This window comes from Stegodyphus dumicola, chromosome 12, assembly GCF_044657685.1.
Source record: "Stegodyphus dumicola isolate Sdum_Otavi_A_Nest chromosome 12, ASM4465768v1".
NCBI lineage: Eukaryota > Metazoa > Arthropoda > Arachnida > Araneae > Eresidae > Stegodyphus > Stegodyphus dumicola.
In genome coordinates this window covers 117,583,117-117,608,733 of record NC_140779.1, presented here as the reverse complement: position 1 = coordinate 117,608,733, position 25,617 = coordinate 117,583,117, and the positions used below count along the sequence as shown (strand labels likewise).

General features: G+C 32.3%; 1 protein-coding gene across 1 annotated transcript in view; it reads right to left on the bottom strand.

Annotated features, from left to right (window-relative positions):
* The window catches only part of LOC118181520 (annulin-like), a 110,602-nt gene extending 100,641 nt beyond the window's left edge, over positions 1-9,961 (bottom strand). Inside the window, exon 1 of the mRNA XM_035350687.2 lies at positions 9,805-9,961. The gene's annotated coding sequence lies outside the window, so the exon portion shown is untranslated. The remainder of the gene's footprint in view (positions 1-9,804) is intronic.
* Between the last annotated feature and the right edge of the window lie 15,656 nt (positions 9,962-25,617).

Sequence of the window (25,617 nt, the reverse complement as noted above, 5' to 3'; positions counted from 1 at the left end):
TAATAAAATGCCACATTTCAAAACGCCCCAATATATAAATTCTCGTATATCTTGGCCAATTTTTAATAAAAATCCCTATTTTGTTTGAAGGTATACCTAGAAAAACATCTAGTTTAAGGCAATAATAAAAATTTTATAGATCATAATTCAAAAAATGTTTCCGAAAATTTATAGCTTATTTATATTTATACTCAACCGTTACATAGATTCATATGCAAGAAATTTTCCAGTTGAGGTTCATAATTTTAGAGCACATTTCATATAGTTAATGGCTTAATCTTAATAAAATTTACTATTACTATAAAACATCAAAATATTATCATATACAGTTTTGAAATGAATTAATTTCGTTTCACTAATTAGCAATGGAAAGTTAAGTTTTATGCACTAGAGTCTAGAAAATCAATGGAAATTTTATGACACCTGGCAAGAGTTTCCCCTTATACCATGACATTAATTACCTAGAAGAATACCTTTATCAGGATTATAAATTTTAAATTTACTTCAATATTTGTTAAAATTGTAAAATTTAAAAAAAAATCAACCGCTTAGAATTCTTCAGTGATGTATTTGTATCACAGTGATGAATTTTCTTAATGACTCGAAGCCTCTTCAAACACGCTCCAAAAAATATTGGCTTCCAAAGAAGAAAATACTTTCTTTTATCCTGCGTAAAACATATTCTACGTCCGGGATGAAACTTCCAGAGACCTTTTCTAGAAAAGAAGCTTCTCGCAAGGTGCAAAATCATGCTTTACAGAGTGGTAAGCCTAAGAGAATGAAGCACATCAAAAATTTTAAATCCTTGGATTTATGCAATCTTAAATATCCATTGCATCTGCATACTTGAAGCTTCTAAATTTTTAAGCTTTTTATTCTTTTTTATACGACAGAAATAAATAAAAATCGGGAAAAAGGAAAATTGTAATTAAAGTTTAAAACTATTTATAAATGTTGAAAGAATTTTATACATCTTTCCTACCAATAATTAGAATCTTGATGAACTGGCATAAAGACATTTTTAGCAGTGCATTTCATTCCAATGCAGTAATTATTTTATGTTAAAAATGAAGAACAACGGATATGCTTTTATCATTGAAGTAAAAATATGCTAAATTGCTACATGAGGTGCTTACATAATTTTAGAACGATTTCGATACAGAATTTTTTTTAAAAAAAGCAAACGTTTTGTAATCAAAATTTCTAGCAAGAGCTTATTATCTGTTAATTTGAATAATCTTTTTTCAAAATGTCGCTTGCAAAGAAGCTGTGGCTTGACGTTTTTGAGCCTTGCTAAGAGAAATTTTAAAATTAATACAAAAATGTTACAAAATGTATAGTATTAAAATATGTAAGTGTAAAATAAGCAATATTATTCATTGGAAAGGGAAAATCCGTTAACATCTACATAGAAAGAAGACGCGAAAAATGTATGAATTGTATATAATGTTTCCAAAGTTAAAACATTGGTAACAAGAGAAAAATCAATCAATCGTTAAGTCTTTAAATATATCTATAGCAACAATAAATAAAATTTTAAAAAATCTGAAAGCTTTCAGATTTTACATTACTCCCAAAGGGGCATTTCTTTAACGTTTTGTGTGTTACATTTATTTATTAAATATCATGTTCTTTGCACTTAAACCATAAAATTCAATTCAACAGCAATATTGCAAAATAATTTTAAAACAAGTATATCTTTAGAATTCCCGACACACCTTACTTTTTTCCCCGTAGAGTGTTGCCATTGCTCGCTTTGAAATCGTTGAGTTTGTTGATAAAAAATTCGTTAAAGTGTTACAAAATATGAAATTGATAATAAAACAAATTTCAAATTCCAAACTTGGGCTTCCAGCTTCCAAATAACCATATTTGGTAGAAGATTACGTTATTCAAAATTTGATGGCTATAGGTACCGTTGTTTTATCCCAATGCAAGAAACATACATACATTTATGGAGTTTCCTCATTTTAAATTTCTTTAAATATAACCCAGGCGATAATATTTTTTGGCAGCAATTTGAAAAGTGAACATGGATGTGTTCATGTATGCATGTACGTACCTATATATGTGTTTGTGTATACACACGCATATACGCACGTACCTACACGCACATGTGCACACATACATAGATTTCTGAATCTGGTCAAGATAACAAAAGAGTACCAAGAATTTAAACCAGGGTTTTGATATAAACGTACGAAGAACAATAAAATAAATCTGTTCGATTCAAGTCCATAAAATGTAAGCACACATATGAAAATAAGGAACTTGTAATGTACTAAAATATGTTTTTATTTGTAGAGTCATTAGACTTTTTTGAAGCAGGGTATGTCAAAAATGTACAATACCCTCGTCGGGACACCAACCCTGGACCTCTCGAATACGCGTCGAATATGCTTCCAATTACACCACGACGGCATACGGGAGGAGGGAGAAAATACCCTATAAGCTTCCCCCTTTTAAAAGGCCAATACTGCGTCACCAGTAGGATTTGGTGACTTGGTCCTGGGGATTAGAGGACCAAGTCACCAAATTCTAGTGGTGACGCATTATTGGCCATCACCCTTTTAGTTCGGGCATCACTGTAAAGACATTAGGTTACTTTAACGCAGGAGATCAGCAATGCCCTCACCGGGACTCGAACCGGGACCTCTCGATTACGCGCCGAGTGTGCTACCGTTACAATACGAAAGCCATGCTGGAAGGCAAGAGAAATAAAATGGCATACTAATAAAACAGAACTTTATGTAGCTTTAAAAAAATCGGCTTTTGATAATTATATCCGCATTACCATTATAAATCACAAATTTTTAAAATGTATTGAAATTTATATTCTGAGTTTTTCTATATGAATTTTTAGAGGTTTCTCTTTTAAAACAACGAGAATCATTTTTACTTATAGCAGAATTACTCATACCTTATTTAATATTCTTTCCATTCAGCTATTTCAGTAGCAGCACGATAATTTGTTAGGGTAAGCATTTAGAACGTGACTATCGGTAAGTCTTATGTCAGTGAATTTTGAAAGGCAGTCTGTATGTTATTGCTTTAGCACGTTGCTTGATTCATACTTGCACAGAAACGTGACAAGATTTCTAAAATTGCTATCGTAGTTCGTAACTTTTACCGAAAATATGCATATATTTCCCAGAACGAGAAAATTATGTATTCGCAATAAAGATGTAGACAATATCAATTACATATTCTTCACACATTTCATTTACCGCAAGGGCAGAATTTCGTAATGATCATGACAAAAGCTAAAATGGCATACTAATAAAACAGAACTTTATGTAGCTTTAAAAAAATCGGCTTTTGATAATTATATCCGCATTACCATTATAAATCACAAATTTTTAAAATGTATTGAAATTTATATTCTGAGTTTTTCTATATGAATTTTTAGAGGTTTCTCTTTTAAAACAACGAGAATCATTTTTACTTATAGCAGAATTACTCATACGTTATTTAATATTCTTTCCATTCAGCTATTTCAGTAGCAACGGTGTACAATCTGTTGCAAAGCATCAAAAAAGAAACCGGAAGTACATTGATATTCTTGATGGTTTGTTTGGTATCAACAGAGTAACAGACCTTGAAATATGTGGAATGTAAGTGTCCAATGCAATTAAAAGTACTATTTATTTTTAAAAATGTTTAAAAACATTTGATAAGGAACTAATTAAAATTAACAGCTATTGCAAAATATTTCAGTATCTTACCTGCAAGATTGCGTAATTTATAAAATGTTATATGAGAAGTGCAGGCTTCATTCTCTTAAACATTTTTAAATATAACGATTTTTAAATATAACGAAATTTTTCCGCCAAAAAACGTTCTTAATAAAAATAGGGGGGAAAACTTGAAAGTAGTACCTTTAGTGCATGTAATAATCTATGAAATTCTGCCAACGGTTTGGTTGTTATTCAAAGCTTTCGGCCAATAAACTTGGTGGCCGCGGGTTCAAGAATAGATCAACCTCATTTCGGACGTCCTGTGCAGAATGGATTATAGCATCAGCACGATGTAGCTGCAGGTTTAAAAAAAAAAAGGTAGAAGTTCGAAAGAGCGATGTCGGGGCTACATGTTGGGTGTGACAAAAGATCCCAATCCAGTCCGTACAGACTCCAGCTGGTGAATGCAGACACATGTGGTTTTGCATTATTTTGATGGAACATTACCTTTTCGCGTCGGAACTCTAATCGACGTTTTCCTTGATAGCACGGAATACCACGGAAATCCCACCAGATACAAAGCATGATCTTTTCGTTAGTCAAATTGCTCTTTGTGACGCTGCCGACGGGCTGACAGGACGCAAACCAAACCCCTTTTTGGCTTATGTTTTTGAAATAAATCTACTTTTCATCACAGGTGATGATATGGTCCAGAATTTAGTCCTTGCGTTGATATTCGAGCAGACTCGTGCAGGTTTGAACACGTCTGTCGTTATCTGAGTCAGATCATGCCATTGAACTTGTACGTCAAGTTTATGCGATGCATAGCTCGACTAATCGACATGGTACTAACGTCCAATTGCAGTTTGATCTTGGTGCTCAGATTTCAGTTTAATACTTGGAACAGGTTTAAGCTCATAATTTATAATAAGACTACTGTTTAAAAACTATTACCTCAAAAACTACATATTATGAATTATTACATTTTCAATGAGTTGTTGAATAAGGTAAAACTAAGCACTATAAATTTCTTTCATAATATTTATTTCATCCGGAATGAACGCCGTGTGTTAAGCACGTACTTGGTAAAGAAAATACAGAATTATTCAAGATGTAGCAGTGCATTTATTTCATTGGATTTCTAACGCCCGAAACTTGCAACAAATATTCACTTCAGAAAGCATTACATTCTGTTTTGCCGTGGAACGAATTAAGCAGACTTTGAGATGCTTAATAATTCTGAGTATAATGCACGCAGAACTAAATCTCATTAAAAATATTTTTTTAAATATGATCTTGATTGAATATTTGCTTTTAATAGTAAATGATAAATTACATAAATAAATTTAATATAAATAAATTTTAATATTAATTTTATTATAAATTTACTATTAAAAGCAAATAATTAATTTGCTTTTAATAGTAAATTTCATAAAATAAAAATTTCATAAAAATACATTTCAAATTTCTCCAACATAGTGTGTTTTTGTCCTCTTAGCTGCTTATTTCTTTTAAAAATTATATACACCATTTTCACATGAAAGCAATTTTTAAAGCAAAAGCAGGGAGATAGCTTCACGCAAATTATTTATTAATCTACGCATTTTAAACAGCACTCAATTTACCATTAATATATCTAAAATAATAATGGCCACCCAAAGGAGAGAGTGGTTATTGATCTGACTGCACTGCTGAAAGATTCGAGTTCGAATCCCGGAAAAGGTATGGATATTTGTAAATGCACAGTGTCTGTGCGGCATAGGGGCACTCAAAACATGCGCGAGCCGAAAGTTCTCTCGAGAGTTTGATAATAGCGGGAACAGGTGAAAGATCCTGGGACCCTTTCCTCCGGGGTGCTCTCCTACAAAACTGTGTGTGGAACTGAGCAAAGTCGTACGCTCACCTGTACGGTGTTCAAGGCTGTCGCCCAATCTTGTCTCCATGCCAGGATAGATTACGTGGGCTTGATTTGATATCAGACAAGCGAGATTAGTCACAACAATAACAAGAAAAAAAATAATAAGTCGTAAAAATTTTTTAAATAATAATAAAATAATCTTGAAATCCTCTTTTTATAAAAATTTCATTATTCACTGGCACTTAAAACAATACAGAAACTGAGAAACAGAGGTCTTTAATTATGATTCATTAAAAATTTAACGAAATACTCCGTTTCCTACAAATTATATTATCAAATAAAACATCTGATTCGAAAATACAAACATACAATTTAGTACTTTGAAGAAAATTAAAGAAAATAGTTTTTTAACAAAACAACAGATATTAATTTTAATGTATTTGAGTTACGCGTTCGTCTCCGGATACATTTAGGTAAAATATCATTTTCAGTTTTAAAAGGAAACATTTTTTAAAGGATATTATTCACAATTACATTTTGTGAAAGTATTTCCGACAATTCATTCGTCTTACATGCAAAAATCAAGCAGAAAGAGATAAAAGGAAACCGAACTTTTGCTTAAAAAAGGTATGCTTTACGTCAGGGACAGTCAACCTGGTCCTTATCAGTGGGCGGTTAAACTTCACAGCGGGCAATAGAGATTTTTATTCGATGATGAAGACCAAGGAAGATCGAAACACACTCACACATACATGAATGTATACCATATATAAACGTACACTTGAAAGTTTAGTTCGCTTCCTGACCGTAGCTCCCACGATGTGCTCTCCTGTGTCCATATATTTATACGCATTTGTTATATTTAAATAAAATTTTCTGTTAATTATAAATATACGTAAAGTATAAATAAATGTTAAATTTAACAATATATTTTATTACCGCACCTCCACTGAAAACACTACCGCTAAATTAAGGGATGTTAGAACCCAAAAATCTTCAAAAAATTGTGATTTCGGATTTTTGCATTTTCGAATTTTCTACACTTTTATCTTTCTGAAAATACAATTCTTTAATCTCTATGAAAATTAGAACTGTGAAAAATCTAGTTTTAATTCATCATTTGAATGTTTTGACCCATGAGGAATTGTACGTAAAAAAGCGTTTTTCTCCAAACGCGATTTTTTTATACTCGATGTACCTTTTCTCAGGAACTACTCCTACAGGTATCTAAAAGTTTTATGGTTTATTTATTAGGTTTCCTAACATTTATTGAAATGAGCTTTTTGTGATAAACTAAGAAAAACAATTTAAAAAAATTTGTATGTTAGGAAAGTGCTAAATTTTACTATGCTTAACAAAATATTCTGTAAATTACTCTAAAATTCAAAATGTTTCAAAAGCTCATTTCAGCATAATAAGATAGGTATATTTTAATTACCCAAAAATTTCAAGAGTGTATCTACAGCAGATTTTGAGAATAGGTACATCGAAAATGGCCAATTTAACATTGTCGGTATAGGGGTTGCTGATACCCCTTAAGTTACTGTGAAGCAATCGCTTGGCGGCAACGAAAGTTTACTACCTATAAAGTGGGCAGTAGGTACAAAAAGGGTTGACTATACCTTTTTGTTTTACATGCTTTCTTTTTAACACAGAAAATTCCAAATTAAAAAAATAAACAAATTCGCAGGATAAGATTTTCAACCTCCCCCCCAAAAAAACATTTACAACAACTTTCTGTTTTAAATGATCAAAATTATACTTTAAATAATCGCATTTACACAAAGAGATTAGCAACTATAATGACTTTTATCCATTTAACCTTAAGTTTCCGAAATTATTTTAAGGTAGTAAAAAGGTACAAAGGTAAAAGTATATAAAGATGAAAGTTCCAAAAGTTCTATCCGGATCAATAATTGCAATTAAATTTGTTCATGGAATCTGATTACATTCAATTAAAAAACGTGCGGGAAACTCATTTTCGTTATAAAAACTCTATGCAGCTTACCTAAAACATCACAATATCAAATAAGCATCATATAATGAAAGATTCTTTCACAGACAAAATAAAACGGAATGGCACTCCACAAAAGATAACTTCTTAACAAGGAAAACATCCTCGGCAATTTATTTCACGATAAGATTTTTAATGGCACATAATACCCACACTAATGGTATTTGGTCAATTTTTACACTTAAATCTTATCAGCGAATATAAGGAGAAAATATATTTTCACTAAGATATCTTTCTCTCCAACTAACTCATAAAATTTGAAAGAAAATCCTCTTTTGAAATTTAGTTCATAATCAGATATAAAATTTGTCACGTGTTGAGACTGACAACTGGAGCGATTTAGTATTACAATATTCCAATGGCTATCTGAAACTAATTAGCATTTACCAAAATAAATATATAATTTTTAAAATTTTTATTACGCATTCAAATTTTCTGTATGTATTTAAATTTATTGCGAGATGTAAAATTACCGTAAACAATTATTTAGAATTGAAATATTTTATATTGCAGGGTCTGACTGAATGGACGCAAAATTAAAACTTTCTCGAACATACATCAGAACGGAAAGCAGGCACGAGAGTATCATTTAAAAACTTCTGAAGATACAATCAGAATAAAAAAAAATTCCCTTGCTTACGGTGGATATATTTACAATTAATTAATATACAAAGAAAGGCAAAAATCTATTTCTTTTACATTTTGCTGTTTGTCAGGTATCGGGAATACAGAAATGGGCAAGGTATATTTTATAAAAACTAGCTTGTATGGAATATTATATTAGAAATACCATTAGCAACGAAACATAGGTAGTTCTGATTTCATCAGATTCAAATATAGATTCAAATAAACTAATAGGTAATTCTGATTTCAGCAGATTCAAAAATGCGATAGTATAACTCAAATAAACTAAGCTTAAAAAAAAAAAAAAAAAAAAAAAAAAAGCGAATTTAGTGATAGACATTCGTTTCCACAGATTTAAAAAATATCATTTTAAGCCGGAAGGGCTATTAATTTCGTTTTGGCTCTTTGCGTTGGTTCACTATAGAACGGCGTTTCATTTTTCAAATTATTGCCCCCAAATATTACAGCCCTGTATTATATTTAAAGAAATTAAATAATGAAGAATCTGGATGAATGTTTGTACTTTTCTCGAACTGCGAAAAAACAACGGTACCTAGACATAATCAAATTCTGAATAACGTAGTCCTCCACTTGAATATGGGCATCTGGAAGCCCAAATTTGGAATTTTTTTTTATTATCTATTCCATATTTTGTAAAACTTTCCCGAATTTTCGATTAACAAACTCAACGATTTCAAAGCGTTCCATTAACATTAATATCACGTGCATCATCAAGCACGGATATTTTATCAGCGTGGTTTCTTTACATTTCTTACTGGTATTATGTTGGCGGCGTAGCAACGCAAACACGTTACAATGTCTAACGGTTATTTTTCATCGAATAACTTCGAATGTCTGTAATACTTTCCAAATCCCGTTTTCAATTCCCCTTGGGAAAAAAAAAAAAAAAAAAAAAAAAAAAAAAAAGTCCCTTTGTGCGTAATATAAAATCTAAAAGCTTTCAGATTAAACCTTTTTATTAAATCACTTCCTCCCTGCGAAAATGTTTGGATATGCATAAAATCCTGAAAACTTAATTATTTATCTCCTCACCTATACAATCATAGCTTGCTTTAAAAATAGTGAATACAGTTTAAGTGCCTTATTAATTATTTTACAAGAATTAGACTATTAAATTTTTTATTTTAAAATGTTAAATTTACGAAGAACAAGTTATTTCACGAATAAATTCCTTTTTGGGTCAATGTTTCACTTAAATAATTTAATAAATCTTTTTTAAAATTTCAAGCATAAATTAAAATTTTTCAAAAGCCCTTTTAAAGAGAAATTAAAAAAGTTGCATATTTCGCTTCAAATTTCTTTGTAACTTTTTCACCTGAATAATTTTGTGATACCGTTTTAAAATTTCACGGATAAATTTATATTTTTCCTTTTCTTTCTAGGAAGAGTATCCAGAGACATATAAAATTTATAAGAAATAATTATCAGTGCAACACATCCTGACACTTTCTTACGTGATAGAAAAGGAATGTATTGAAATCTGGCAACTTTTTAGAAGTTACAAACAGAAATATGCGTTCAACACGTTACAAAATTAATATAATAAAAAATCGCAAAGGATTTGTTCAAAACAGGATAAAAAATAAGTTATAAAAAAAAAGAGATCTTACCTTTGAGATGCGCGAGAGCGATGTTTGAGAGAGTATCCCTTTTGCTCAATGATTTGGAACGCCGCTAACGCAACTTTCGCCGGACGTTCACGAGCGTGAATGTTTCGACTGCGCGCAGCTTTTTTGCAAATAAAGAAATAAAAAGAATGAGTAGGAGAGGCGGGAGAGGAAGGTAGGCTTTGCAAAATCATCCGGGCATTCCATCTTTCAGCGGATGAGAGTGGGTTTACGATCAGACTACCATATAAATTTTTTTATCGCTCAACTTGGCTACTTATTCTAAGTACTAAATTAAAATTTTATTGGCGATGTAGTCCAAATTATTCTAAGTACCAAATTAAAATTTTACTAAATAATTTTATTTTATTTAGCATAGAAGAATTCGCGTACAATCGTTTCACTTTGTTACTAGATTTTTCTTTCTACACAGTGTAGTGTTTGCATTGCTTTACAAGGACTCCCCAAAAGTTTTTATTGCTTTTGCACGGTTGTGAATAATCTTTTACTCCTATTTACTTCTCTGGACAGTTCCCGAGAATATTAAAATGACGTTTAGTTGTCACTGCAAAACAAAACAGTGACATAATTCTTGAAAAGAAAACTGCAATAAGCTATCCAAGTTTGTAAGTTTCCCAAATAAAGACAGAAAATGGTCCTCTTACTTCTGGTCACTGAAAAATGAAATAGCAGCGCATTTTCAAGAGCGTCTAAGAGTGAAAATAATACTAAATATCCAGTTTTTTAAAACTTCAGTCATATTTTCTTTCATATCTCACAGAAATCACACATTCGGATTTTAAGGACAAAAATACAAGTTGCTAATAGGCTCCAGACGTGTGAGTGATTTGCCAAATTTTAAGTTTCGCAGGCCTCATCGACGGGTGACACTTCGACCTCCCTCTGATATAAGGTCATTCCTCCGATAACTGTTGCTTATCTATCATTTTAAAGCTCTGCATTTTCTGGCAATGGGTGAAAAATACAAGAAGTTAAGAATCCATAGGTTACGATTCCATTCAGAAACTTTTTTTTTTTTTTTTCAGAGCATCGCACTATTAAAGGTGCTTGTAGTTCATACTCGAATTTTTACAATCAAATTATTCAACTTATAATTGTTAGCGAGACCTTCTGTAGACCCTTCCTGATCATTACATTGATTACTCTTCCTGGTTGTTGTGTATTTGGGATCGAGTTCGAATCTCGAAGAAGGCGTAGATGTTTGTAAGTTATCTTACAAAAATACAGGGCGACCCGAAAGATCCCTCGAGTTGGTGGAAAGAGAAGAGTAATGAGAGACCCTCGGGCTACCTCGGAGATATCCTTCATCAAAATTGGGAGGAACTATATCTGTGTCAACTCAGTTGTACCTGAACCTACACCCATCTACAGATTCAAAATGATAGCTGTTTCAATTTTGCCTAAATCTTTACAAAAATTGTTTCACTACATAACAGTACAGTGTAAGCAACAATATTTTACATCCTGTTATTTTGATTTACATTATTCTTAATAACTATGTGCGATATTCTTACGTTACTTGACTTGTTTAAAGCATTTTTACCATTTTGAATATTATTTAGGATTGCATCACGTATGCATCGATACATAAAGTATTTTCTCCCTCCTTTCTGCATGCCTTTGTGGTGTAACGGCAGCACACTCCGCGCATATTCGAAAGGTCCAGGTTCGAGTCTCGGCGAAGGCACTGCTCATTTTTCATGTATCCTGTTTCAAAAATTCTTAATAACTCTACAGTAGCCCCGAACTAAAAGGTGGTGAATAATGATTCTTCATCACCAGATTTGGCGACTGGGTCCGCTAAAGGGGAAGTATGTATGAAATTGTTCTCCTTCCTTTTATGCATGCTTTCGTAGTGTAACGGTAGCCCACTCGGCGTGTATTCTTGAGGTCCAGGTCCAGGGGAAGGTCCAGGGGAGAGTCCAGAGGAGGGCACTGCATATTTTTCATGTCTTCTTCTCCAAAAAAATATTCTAATGGTTCTACATATATACATTTATAAAGTAAATGTCCACCTGGATTCTGCAATTCTGCAACTGTCTGTATTTCACGATGAAATTATCTGAAGGCTGTGTTTCACGATCATTGTAAGTCGTAAGCATACATCTCACGATTAAAAGGTCATTTTTAAATGCGCGTTTCCCCCCTTCATAATTATCATATACTTAAGTATTCGAAACAAAAGTAAAGAGAGATTCACATTACCATAACTGATTTAAGCATTTTTACTGAATTTTGCAAAGAAAGCCAAATTGGCGAAAACATTTGGCGACGGAAATCTTTTAAGCCTCGGCAGTGTGAAAAGTTTCTTGGTACGAATTCCATATACGTCATTGGTTAAGTATCGACTAAAAGTCTTAGGATACGTTCACAATAATTACGATAAAGGGTTTAATATGGTTGCTAAATAGCTTCTTCGTCAGTTGATTTTCCCGGAAGATTTTTGACTCATAATCTTTGACGGTTCTTTCTCAGCAGCGTTGGAGTGAGGTCAAGTTTCTCCGACAGGAATTATCATATATAACGGAAATTACGTTTCGTTTTACACTAACAGTCAAAGAAATATTTTATTTGAGATTCGTGCTTTTAATGAAGATTATTTCATGATATATTTTATTTTATTTTAACATTTTAAAAATACGAAATTTCAGTTATATCGTTTTGAAAATTCTTTCGTCGTTAAAAAGTCTGTGATAGGAGTGATTTCTTAAAACATTTTCAAAAATATCTGTGTATTCAATTTTAAACATCTGTATTAATTTTATTCATAATGTTTCCAGATAATCGAAAAATCAGTATAATCGGAGTGCACTTTTGCGAACCAAATATGTGTTCAATGTAATACAAGTGACAAAATATATTTCTTCTTTTATTGCATTTTATTTCAACGAAAATTATAGTACACAGAAATGTGCTTGTTTTAAAAGAATTATCATTTTTCTGACGCAACATTTTGCCATTAAAATTACAGTGAATAAGAATTAAAATGATTCTAAATAAAACGCTTTTTTTAATTAATTCACCTAATACTTCTGGTTTCATTGACACCAGTTACAGTGATTTTGTTCTTACATGATATAAGAAACATACAGTAATTCATGAATAAATTGAATTTATTTGCAAGGAAATTATTGATTTGAAGAACTTAACGCATGAAAAATTTAATTAAATGCATTTAAAATTTTAGGTAATTTAATGCTCTTTTATTACTTATGATATACTGAATAAAATTTATGTCTATATAAGAAATACTGTAATATTTTGTGTTCATTCTTAAAAATATGCACAATTGAAAACATAAAATGTAGTGTTTAAAATTTCGGAATCTGCAATAATGAAGATAGTTTCGATTTTCAAAGTGAACTCTTCTTTGAACTTTTTTGTTAGAAACTGCATTCTTTTTGATAAATGGAAAATACGATGTTTTTTCCACTGTATCTGAGTAAGTATAGAGGAATTTTCATCGTTAAATTATTTAAAATGTATTTTACAGATAACTGAATTTTTTATTTTTTTTTTATTTTTTGTATATATGTTAAATTTACAAAAATATAATTTAGCCTCATCTTGTTATGTGTAGCGAAAGTGTTTAAATCAAGACGTAATAAATCTTGTCGTGACTGCAATAGTCTTTACCCCCTGTTGGAAACATTTCGATGAAAATTTCTAAATGTAGCTATTTTTGAAGCGTATGGGTCCACCAGCCGCCGAGCGGTAAATTCGCTGTACTATCTGTCTACGAGAAGAACAGTTTCCGCCACAGTGTCTGGAGGGTGGTGGTTGCTATAGCAACAGGGTTAGTATATTTCAAATAGATGCGAACCAAGGGTTACTAATTCACCTTTAAATGTGCCAAGATCGCAAACTGAAAAGTAAATCTCCAAGACACCCCTACGGAAAATGAGTCAAGGCTCGTTTTTATTGCAACAAACAGCTGCAGACTAACTGGCGAGAGCTTTTCTTATGATAGACAGACTATACAGTGGTAGTTTAGTCTGTGCAGATGGGCTGGCTGCATGGACGTTTCTATGGTTTTCCCGGTGTGTAAACGTGTATACGAACCAGTTTCTCATAGACAGCCTCCTTGAAGGCATTCCTTCTTTAGGCAGATAGTCCTCGAGTGCTTTGCCATAAACAAATAAACCAAACCACTCTGAACTGTATGAACGATTCAAACCTTTTGAAGTTTAAATCTTTGCCGCATTTAGTTGAAAAATAGAAATTTATTGTGTTGTAAAAGTGCAGGGTTAAAAACTGCTTTTTATTTCTTTCTTGAATCTCGTAGATAAAAGTACATGTTAGGAAGAGGTAATGTGACTCCTAAGTACCAGTTCCCATATTTCCGAGTTCTGAGCTGCTCTTTTTCAAGAATAGGAATTGCTATTAAAACGTGGTCAACAATATCATTGCAAACTCTACCATAACGGCATTAGACACGTGCTGCTTCTGAAATGCTATTTTTCAAATGCTTTTCATCTTGGGGTTTCGGTATCTTTTGAATGATTTTTTTACTTTCTTGTGCGATGTAAAGTAATTTCGATAATTGTCGAGTGTCGCATTTAAACGAAAATATCCATTTCGTCCGCTGTTGAAACCATTTGAACGATTATGGTGGCCAAGATACAGACAGGTGTTTCAGAAGTTGCTTGAAGTATCTTCCTCTGCTGGACATGATGAATACACTGAAGAAAAATATGCTTAGCATCTTCATCGCCGCTACCGAAGATGCACAAATCACTTGAAGCAAGTCCAGATCGCTTTAAATAGCTCTCAAAATTATCATGTCCATATAAAAATTGAGTTCCTTTAAAATCTGTCGAAAACTAACCAACTTTTATTATGTGAAATTTATAGGAAAAAAAAAAAAAACTCTTGGTCCATTGTGCTTTTGGTGAGGCCAGGCATTCTCTATTGTATATATCGATAGCATCATTTCGATAAAGTGCTTCCAGTGAGAAACAGAAACGCGGAGATTTAATGTGACGTTTCTCGGCTAGCTTTGCTAGAGTCATCAGCTTTTTCATTTCTGAAATTTCCAGTGTTCACGAACTTAAAGCAAAATGAATGTCTCCCATGGTCTTAAAAATAACCCGAATTTCAACTGCAGGTTTCTCTGAAAACACTGATTTTCTGTAATAATTGTAGCCGAGAAAAAGAATCTCTACATATTAAAATCAGCATTGAACTCAAACCACTACAAGAATTTTGTATCCACAACACGGATTAATGTTATGAGTTTGGATTTAGTTTTTGCTCGTAAAGAACATCATAACTCTTCTAAAATGCTACTACAATCTGAAGACTACACTAAAGATACCATGTGGCTAAGAATTATTCATTTCTGTTGCTTTAATTTTTTCTTTCTTAATGGAAAATGTGTCGTAACAATTTTAATACTAAATATTTTATGTGTAGGAAGTAAAACCCGATGCAGAACATTGTATTAAGTATTATATTATGAAAATTATTTCAATTAATTTAATAAAATTCGAGACTGAAAAGAAAGATTTCCGTTACATTTTAAATTAAAATATTTAACTAATTAAACACTTGGTCTACGATATTGTTTAAAAAAATATTCTATCAGCCCTTTTTTTCCGAAGTTAAGTGTAGCTGTTATCTATTGCACGACGTTAGTGTCGAATACGCCTGTACTTTAAATCAAAGACAAGTGTTCTATTTCGGGAAAGTGTGTCGATTGAAGCAAAACGATCCTTGTTCATAATGTTTCGTAATTTAAAATTGAAAATTCCCAGACATGATGTCCGTGATCTCTGCCACGAGAGGCAGACTCAAGTAACTGAATTTCAGGGAATATCATTTGATGAATATTTCAATCGTTTCGAATCAGGTTGCACCTGAGGTCAATGGCATGTCCTGGAGGTGACTCTATCTCAACTACACTTTTTCTCTGAAGCTCTTTTACAACAAAGACTGCGTACTTTACAGTTTTTATTTTCAGTAAACGATTTGTTATCTTTAAGCTAAGAAAATGCTGAACTTTTAAACTTTTATTTGCTCTTTTTTATCAAGTTGAAAAGTCTTGAATGACTATTCTACTTGGAAGTAACTGCATGTACTTCAATGTATTCACTTCATGTACTGTATAGCCTATTAAATTACACGCATTTTTTGCTGAACTTACATCTTTAAATCAAACTTAACCAATCCCTAAAGAAAAGTTGAAAATGACATAAAAATTGCAAATTTTGAAATTAAATATTGCTTTTAACTTTTGTGGTAATTTTTTCTAATTTTATTTTTTCATAACGAGTATAAAACGTTTCCAATTGTGAATGTAACAACTATGAGATCGCATTAAAAGTTAGATTTCGTTAGTTTCCGAAAACTATTAATTAATTTATTTATTTTTTAAATTTGACCTCGCCAAAATAGGCATGCTTTTGTCATTTAAAACGCTTCTATAACTGAAATTATATGACTATGACCAACAATTAATAAAATAAAGGCCGGGTACGGACTTTTAAGCCGGGTAAGAGAATGGGTATGCTGATGCACAGTTAGATGCTGTAGTAGTCCCATATACAAAATTTTAACGCTATACGGCTATCGTTTATGAGTTATGCGAGCTACATACATACATATGTACGTATGCTCGTACGCACAAATGTCACGAAAATATTCATTTTACAATCGTTTTGGGAAAAACAGTTCTTTATTCTATCCGCACGTAAAGACATCATGAAAAAAATAGTCCAAATGGATTCGGGAACGGTCAAAATGGATATTTCCGTTGAAATATGGTACCCGAAATATTTCTCTATTATAATACATGTTTTAATTCGTACAAGAAAGTAAAACGAAAGAGCTGATATATATATATATGATATATGTGTATGTTATTGTTGTTGCTAACTCATATCTGAAGTCTATGAATGGTCTTTTGAGCAATCATTGGGGGATCAATGGATGTACTACTTTAATGTCTGTGAGGTCAAGCCGACTTATATCACCCAATTTGTGATTAAGAAAAATCCCTGAGGAGTAGAAGGTGAGGACCTACTATACTTTTTTGTGATTGTCAGTCTGCCGAGAGGACCTTTGGTCAATGGCTTTTAAGAACTCCTACTGCATAAAGATGGAACTATCAAAACGTTCATGCGTTATAATGAATTTGAATTCAAGACGTTCGGGTGGTACCAAACTCCAACAGCCTTCACATTAGCAAAGACGTTTAGTAATTGTTTTTACTTTATGTCTTTAACGTTGAAATTCTCTTTATTTTAAATGCATATAAGCGATTTTTTCAGAATTACATTCTGAAAATAGATCTTTGATACATCGTCTTTTAGAATATGCCTTTTAAAAAAGCTATATGTAACGTTTAATAAATAATGTATTATTTTAATTAAGTGTTCTGTAACTATTAATGCAAAATTTCATAATCTAAAAAGAAAGCTCGTTAAAATTATTTTATTTTAAAGCGTATCATTTATAAAAGTTCCTTTGGATTTTAAAACTAGTGGCTAAGTTATAGCATGGTTTTTATCGTATTTATAACAGATAAAATCCACCTAGACATGTTATAAACTAGTATATCTAAAATATATCAATTAAACAGCTTATTAATTAGATATAAAATGGTCACAAATGATTTACTGTTTCACAGTTGAGGGGCGGAATAGTAAATTAGTATATTTACAATACAGAAATGCGTTTATTATTTTATCTACTTATTTTTTAGCACTTATAGATTGATCAAATTTGAAAAATGCATTAATGATATTACGCTTTAATTTAGACGCTCAAATAACTAGTTTTGAAATGACAAAATTTTCAGAACTAGCTCTTAGAGAATAAGGTATTTACAGTTATTATGTTTCACGCAGCAGCACAGCAAACTTGACAAGTCGCAAAGGATCATAAATGCAAGGTACCATAACGCAACGAAACTGTAACGTAAGGTAAAAGGGGAAATGTTTTGAAAAGATTTAGCTGAGTGTGATTTTAACATCAAAATTAAACCAAAGGATATCAATAATTGTTATAGACATCGGTCATCGTACAGAGCAGTGTAGCAAATTTGAAAAAATGGTTACAGACATCGGTCATCGTACAGAGCAGTGTAGTAAATTTGAAAAAATTGTGACAGACATCGGTCATCGTTCAGAGCAGTGTAGTAAATTTGAAAAAATTATTACAGACATCGGTCATCGTACAGAGCAGTGTAGTAAATTTGAAAAAATTGTGACAGACATCGGTCATCGTACAGAGCAGTGTAGTAAATTTGAAAAAATTGTTAAAAAGGACAATCTAACAAGGACATCCCTAACTATGGCGTTGGAGGACATCGATATGACAATATGCAATGCTTCGAGGAATGACAACATTGTTCGTCAAGGTATATGGATGCTAAATACATGGTAGCGCAACTTAACGTAACAATCAAGACAAATTTGGAATGATTTGGTTAAGGATGTTTCTACCGTCAAAAATCTGTCCAGTGAACTTTTCCAGTACTCTTTGTTCCTACGATGATTTAAAATTTATTATTTTTTTCTGTGACGCTATAACATTTCTCATATTCCTCTCTGTGGTAGCTTGCTGGTTAATTCGAATTCATGTAAAAAATTACAATTGTATAGTATCTCATAAATTACGCAAATACTGCTCATTCTTTCCCGTTACGCTGGGGGGGGGAGAAACTGACAACATCCATTTTTTTATTTCCTACTCCGTTTCCCGTGTTCAATTACGTTCTTTTCCAGCAATGTTGACGTTCGAGAGGAAATAGTCACCGAATGCCCTGTCACTGCTTCACTGTTTACACACGTGCTCAGCCAGCTACCAATCCATTTTTCTTTCGCGGCGGCGCGGCGGCGTTCCATCTGCAGATCCCGTAACTAAGTGGGCGCCCTTGAAATTTGACGGCATTCCGCGCGGAACCCCTACCGCCAGCCCAATTATCACACGCAGACAGTGCAGTAATTTTTGGCCATCTGGTTTTATCCATCTGATATCAGAGATAGAGAAGAACAAAGCTATTTAAATATTTTTGATTACAGATCCGTTGCGTTCTTTTACACGCGACACATCATCACGAAGGAATGTATCGCGTTTGACGTAGACATACGAAGGAATAAGCGTTTAAATAAGAACCATTTTCTTTTATGAGCATTGGTCCTTTATTTTCTGTCTAGAAGGTCGTAACAATTTTATGAGATTATCTTAACAAATATATTAAAATATTGTTTTACAGAAAAGTAAACGAAGTTTTCCCGTTATGAGTTTTCTCCATACACATACTTATAATTCTGCCTTAAAAGAAGCAACTGGAAAAACATCCTTTATACAGGAGAAAAGTCTCATGGGTCATTTTATAATAAATTTATAAGGTATTTCTCCCGCCTTTTTAGCATACCTTCGTAGTGTAGTGGTCAGCACGGTCGGCGCGTACTCGAGAGGCCCGTGGTTCGAGTCCCGGGGAAGGCGTTGCTCATTTTTCATCTCTCCTGTTTCCGAAATAACCTAATGTGTCTATAAATTATAATAAATATTATAATAAATTTAGGGTATGTATTAATGTTTATAAGAATGGTAGAGAATATCAAATGCACGCCAACATCTTAGGTAACGAAAACGCAGATAAACTGGCAAAAGAGGCTCAAAATTTCAATAGTAATTATAACGTAAATGTCACCCTCACGGACGCAAATGACATGACCAAATACAGATCGAAGGAACATTCAATTTCGATAAAGCACCAGCTCCATAACATCAATGGAGATCGACTTACAGCTAAAACCATTGTCCGACTTAACTGGCCATTACAGAGGATTGAAACTTGACAGCGAGGGCAAGAAAACCTATAGAAGTGATAATTGCCCGGACAACAGGACTGACAAATTGCATATATTTTTTATTGTCCGGCCTTCCTTGCGGAATTGTTAAAAATTGTGGGTCTTCTGTAAGAGACCGAACCTCGACGATGATAAAATTTACGGATTGCCAGGGCTGTCATCTTCACCCATGGCACTATTTGAAAAGACTTTAGCATTGGCACGATAACGACAACAACATAATAACCAAAATAAATTATTTACTTTACTTTTCGTTATAAAATGAGGAGGAGAACGTCTGACAGTTTTTATATTTAAATTTTTTTTTTTTTTTTTTTTTTTTTTTGCCTTTTGCTACTGTATGGGTCCTTCAAGTAAATTTTATCATTGATATAAATATGCACATATAGCGTAACTAATAAATTTTAAGAGGGTGAATTTAGAAGGCCTATGACGCATCTCAGAAGTCTGCAAATATTTTCCCTTTAGCGTTTCAAATGATGTCAAATTCAATATGTTCGGAGAATACCTAGACTCTTAGCAATCAACGCTCATTCTTCTCAGAAAAAATGACTTTTGCACATGACAGGAGTGCTTAGCTTTTGTGGAAATTTCAGTCCGTTCACCGCCTGATGCAAACTCTACTTCTGTCACCGGTTCATCTGTCGACAACGCACACAGAACAGACGCCAGGTGCTTTGTTCTATGTACTGTAGAAGCGGTTATTTCCATCCTGTTTGTCATTTAACGAACTTGATTTAAAAGATGATCTGTCAGCGACCTCTAGGGCTGCAGCGCACTTTACATTGGGAAAAGGTATGGAATGAACAGGAAGTGCTTAAATTATGAGCATGTAATGGATGAAAGTGTAATTCGCAAAAAACAATTTCACCACAAAATTTGATTACGATAAGAGTTTCGAAAGTTGATCAGTTTAATTTCATTATTTTTGAACTAAAATCTGTACATATTTGTGGATGCTTGCAAGATATACCTACGATCTCTTTTTCTTTTCCTTTCTCTATCTCCATATACTATTTATGTGCCCATAGAGGCAAGCTCCAGTTAATAAGTTGCATCTTATCTTTCATGACACTTCATTTTCATTATTCTTCTTCTGTGCATTAAGATGTTTTCGAAGGTAGTTTAGCTGTATATATGCAAAATAGTGAGCAAAAACATTGCCAAAATTATGTAATTTAAACTACTTTCTGTTGTGAAATCGAATTGGGAATGATATCAGTTTTAATGCTTACATAAATTTTGAAATACGGTTTAGAAAAATTTCAAATTTTAGAATTTTTACAAATGGAAATTTGAAATCCGTTAAATTTTCTATTAAAATGTATCTTTTGGAAATCAGAAACTTACTTGCGTAGTTGTCGGTAACATTTGTATACGATTCTCAGATATTTTAATTTTGAATTTTTGTGAAATCGAATGGTAAACGATATCAATTTTAATGCTTACATAAATTTTCAATTACGCTGAAGAAAAATTTCAAATTTTAGAATTTTTAGATATGTAAATTTGAAATCCATATAATTTGCTATTAAAATGTATTGTTTGCAAATCAGAAACTTACTTGCATGGCTGTCGGTAACATTAATATACGATTCAAAGATATTTGAAATTTTTCTTCAGCCTGTCCAGCTATGAAAAATATTTTTTCCTACAAGATCCGATTTTATAGTTTCATATAAGTTTACTACGCGTGTCTTAGACTAGACTACGAGAAAACCGTTTAATAGACCGTTCCCGGCTGCAGTTCGTTTGAAAAACAGTGCATAAAAAATCGGCAAACAGTTAACTACATAAAAATTTATTAGGGTAGTATAATATAAAGCGAAAGAAATTAGCTTTATATTGCAAGGCATGTAGTCCGATCTCATTGTCTACCCACGGGGTGTAATTGCTAACCACGTCCACCTAGCAATCGGGAAGCGAAGGTTTCGAATCCCACTTGAGGGCACTGCTAATTTTTCACGATTCAGACTCTGATAAAAATCCTGATATTTTTACCAAAATAATGTAAATGCTCTTTAATACAGTAGTAACAGCAATGTAGTAAATAATATAACTTTATAATTATATATCTCTCATAAGAGTAAATTAAAAATTTCTGATGTGGACACCAAATAACTTCCTTTTACGGCTTGTTAAATTGCGCCATCTTCTGCTGCAATTCATTTTAACTTATTTGTTAGAATTTCATTAGAGAGATATTTCTCATTTACTGTGTCCAGTTCTCTCTTCGCAGTAAGACAAAAATACGTAAAAACTCAAAACATCTTCATGAAAAATTATAAAATACAGAAAACCTAAAACATTAAATGGAGTTCAAAAAAATATTTTTACAACTAAAATTATAGTTTGTAGGTATTGACTATTTTACTAAGAGTTTCAAATGTAAACAAATGGTAGCCTTGTTAGGCTTAGCACCACTTTTAAATTGTTGATAATTCTATAATTACTGCATGCAGATTCACTAAAAGCATGAAAAATCTTGACCGGAACATAAGAACAACATTATTCAATCACTTTTAAAGCAAAAAATGCACAATTTATAAACATATAAGCATAAGAAAACTGAGTTCACCGAGCCGAGTAACAGAGTGGGTGTATATATATATACATATATGCATATAATATGTAGATATATACATATATATATATATGTTACCGTGAAAGACCGAAATTGGAGAATGTCGACTTTCACCGGAGAATGTCAACATTCACCAAATACGTCTGTGAAAGATGGAATATTGCATTACATTCTTGTACATTCGGACCCTCACCGGTGTATGTCGACCATCACAGATATACTTTGGTGTAGGTCGAAAAGAGAGGAGTATATGTACACGCTGTCATTGCAAAAGAAAGTGTTCCACAAATAAATACAATTTTAAAAGCAAGGGCCTCTTGTGCAATTCAAAGTGTCATAATAGTTTATGCAATAAATAAGATTTGAATCACATTGTTTAGTAAGTTTTTAACTTCGATTATTTTCCTTTCTCATTTTGAATGTATTGTGTGTTTTAGGTTCTCATGCTCTTAAGTTCTTATTTCAAGTGCGTTTATTCACGACTGAATTAAGGAGAAGAAAATGTAATAATGCTATATGTTCAACATTCACCATTAGTACATGGTGAATGTCGACATTGACCGGTGTAAGTCAGAAATAAAAGTATTTGGAAAATATTTCGGACATACACCAAGCGACTACGTGAATGTTGACATTCACCGGTGAAAGTCGACATTTTCCAGATTTCGGTGTTTCACCGTAATATATGTTTATATATGTAGAGAGAGAAAGAGAGCTGGATAGATAGATACACGTATGGTGCTCTCGATTGCAACGAAAAAGAAGGCGCACAATTACATGTTAAAATGTACAAAATTTCAACATGCTACGGCCGCTCGTTTAATTAGTTATATGAGATACATAGGTACATATAGGCGTCACGAAAGAAATATTTTCTGAATACATTTTAAATCCACTTTACAGTGCGTTTTGAAGGAAAGAGTCTTTTATTCTTTCCGTAAGTACAGATGTCAAGCAAAAAAACTTTACTTCGTACAAGGAAGTAAAAAAGTATACGAGCTGTAATAGTAAAATTATCAAACTAAAAGCATGAAAACCTTGACCGGAACATAAGAACCAAAGTTAGTAATACATAAATTGTTACTTAAAGCTTAGATATTTTTCTCAGTTTATGTTCTCAGTTAGTTAGTGTCTTTTATTATAAAGCTTAGTTTCTTTGAATATAAAAATATTAAATGGATGTTCACTTTTTGATTTCATGCAATTTATAAGAACTAGCAATCGCTTTATGCAGTGCACTGAAACTTTTTTCACATCAAGATCAACATCAAAGAAAGCTTCCGTAGTGTGTTCAACTAAAATAAAAAACTAGCTCAAGATTTTAATGTTATTAAATAAGACTGCAATTTTGAGCTACCTTTCAATCTTATCTTATTGTTATTTCAAGTTTCAAGCTTGTTATTACTGCTTGTAATCTTGTAATTTCTTAGTCAAAACAATCTGTTTTTTCCTCGTGTTCCTTATCTTCTTCTTCTTTACATGCTTGCTGCTCTTCTTGTTTAAGGACACCATTCCTGCTGAAGAATTCGAAAAAAAAAAAAAAAAAAAATCAAGCAAGATTTATCCGGTTCATTAATTCTTTTGCTCACCTGTGATATTTAAAAACACATTTAGTTATCTATTGCGTTATTGAAACTAAGGAAGTAATTTTTGTATTACATTGAGGACTGCCGCAGATGCCGCAGACTGATGGTAAACAAATTCGTTTAGCGGGGGAAAAAACGCGTTTCTTGAATAATCATTAGCTTAAAATGAGAATAATATTTCATTTAGATGCGTTAACTGATTATCGTTCATACCGTATTTGCATTAAACGGAGTTCTGAATAATTTTGCTTTAATTGATGTGTTTCATTTTATACATAAATACGTATCGTAATAATTCGTTTAATTTTTAAGATTAAATCTGATTTTTATTTTAGTTGTAGTAGATTTAGTTGATTTTTATTTTAGTTAAGATTAAATCTGATTTTTATTTTAGTTATGCTAGTTTTTTATTTTAGTTGAACACACTACGGAAGCTTTCTTTGATGTTGATCTTGATGTGAAAAAAAGTTTCAGTGCACTGCATAAAGCGATTGCTAGTTCTTATAAATTGCATGAAATCAAAAAGTGAACATCCATTTAATATTTTTATATTCAAAGAAACTAAGCTTTATAATAAAAGACACTAACTAACTGAGAACATAAACTGAGAAAAATATCTAAGCTTTAAGTAACAATTTATGTATTACTAACTTTGGTTCTTATGTTCCGGTCAAGGTTTTCATGCTTTTAGTTTGATAATTTTACTATTACAGCTCGTATACTTTTTTACTTCCTTGTACGAAGTAAAGTTTTTTTGCCTGACATCTGTACTACACCTGCTTATTTTCCTATGCTTTAAATTAATTGTCGTCTTCGCACTTCCTAGAAGTCTAAATTAGAACAACTAAAATTCTGCAGAGTGTAGCCATTTTCGGAGGCTTAGAAATTCCAAGATTGAAATATATAAAAAAGAAGATAACTTCAGCGCTTACTTAACTTCTGAAGCTACCGCAGCTTTTACACCGTAACAAATTCAAAATCATTAACTATGAAACAGAATGGTACACAGGCGAACATATTAGAGAATAAGCTGATTTCTGACGAGTTGATACAGTTCTCTCTTTAAACTATGAAATTACTGTCTATTTAATATCAACCTAATTTGCATTCTGTTGATGGATGATGGAAGAAATAGAAGGTGCAGGAAAGAATTAACATAAATATAATATATTAACTGAAATAAAGTTTTCATACTATTAATCGATTTCCTATGTAGTCTTTACGTCAATCATTTCCAACTTTTTGGGTATGGGCATATTTAAAGTAACCTTCGTAATCTAGAGAAAGGTGTAATTTGGATTTCCAGTTGTTACTGCTAGATTAACAACTTTTGAGGAAATGCCGGGGGTTACGTCATTAATACTCTGGTAGCCCAAATTAAAGGATAATGACAGAGATGTAAATGAGTTAGAGAGTATTTAAGCTGATGTTTTTGAATTGTTGGGCAGAGCGTGTTTCTGCCTCTAGAGGCCACGTTACTAGGACTTGCCAGATGATGTTACTAAGACTTGGCATATGCCTGATGAGACTGAACTCATTCGGCTTTGCGTTATTGCTGCCGTCATTTAAATTTTACGCCGCTTAGAAATTTTGAGTGAACTTAGAATTTAAAATCAGTTGTGTAGTCTTTGACTACTAGGCTTAGTTCAACTTTTGAATTTGATTGTTACTTATAATAGTTGTTAGTTACAAGTGGTTGCTATTATGTAAACATGAGATATTACATTATCTCTGTTGTCACTTAAAATCAAGCAATAATTCGCTTCAAGTCTTTTATGGTCTGTTACTAATTTATGTTACCAAA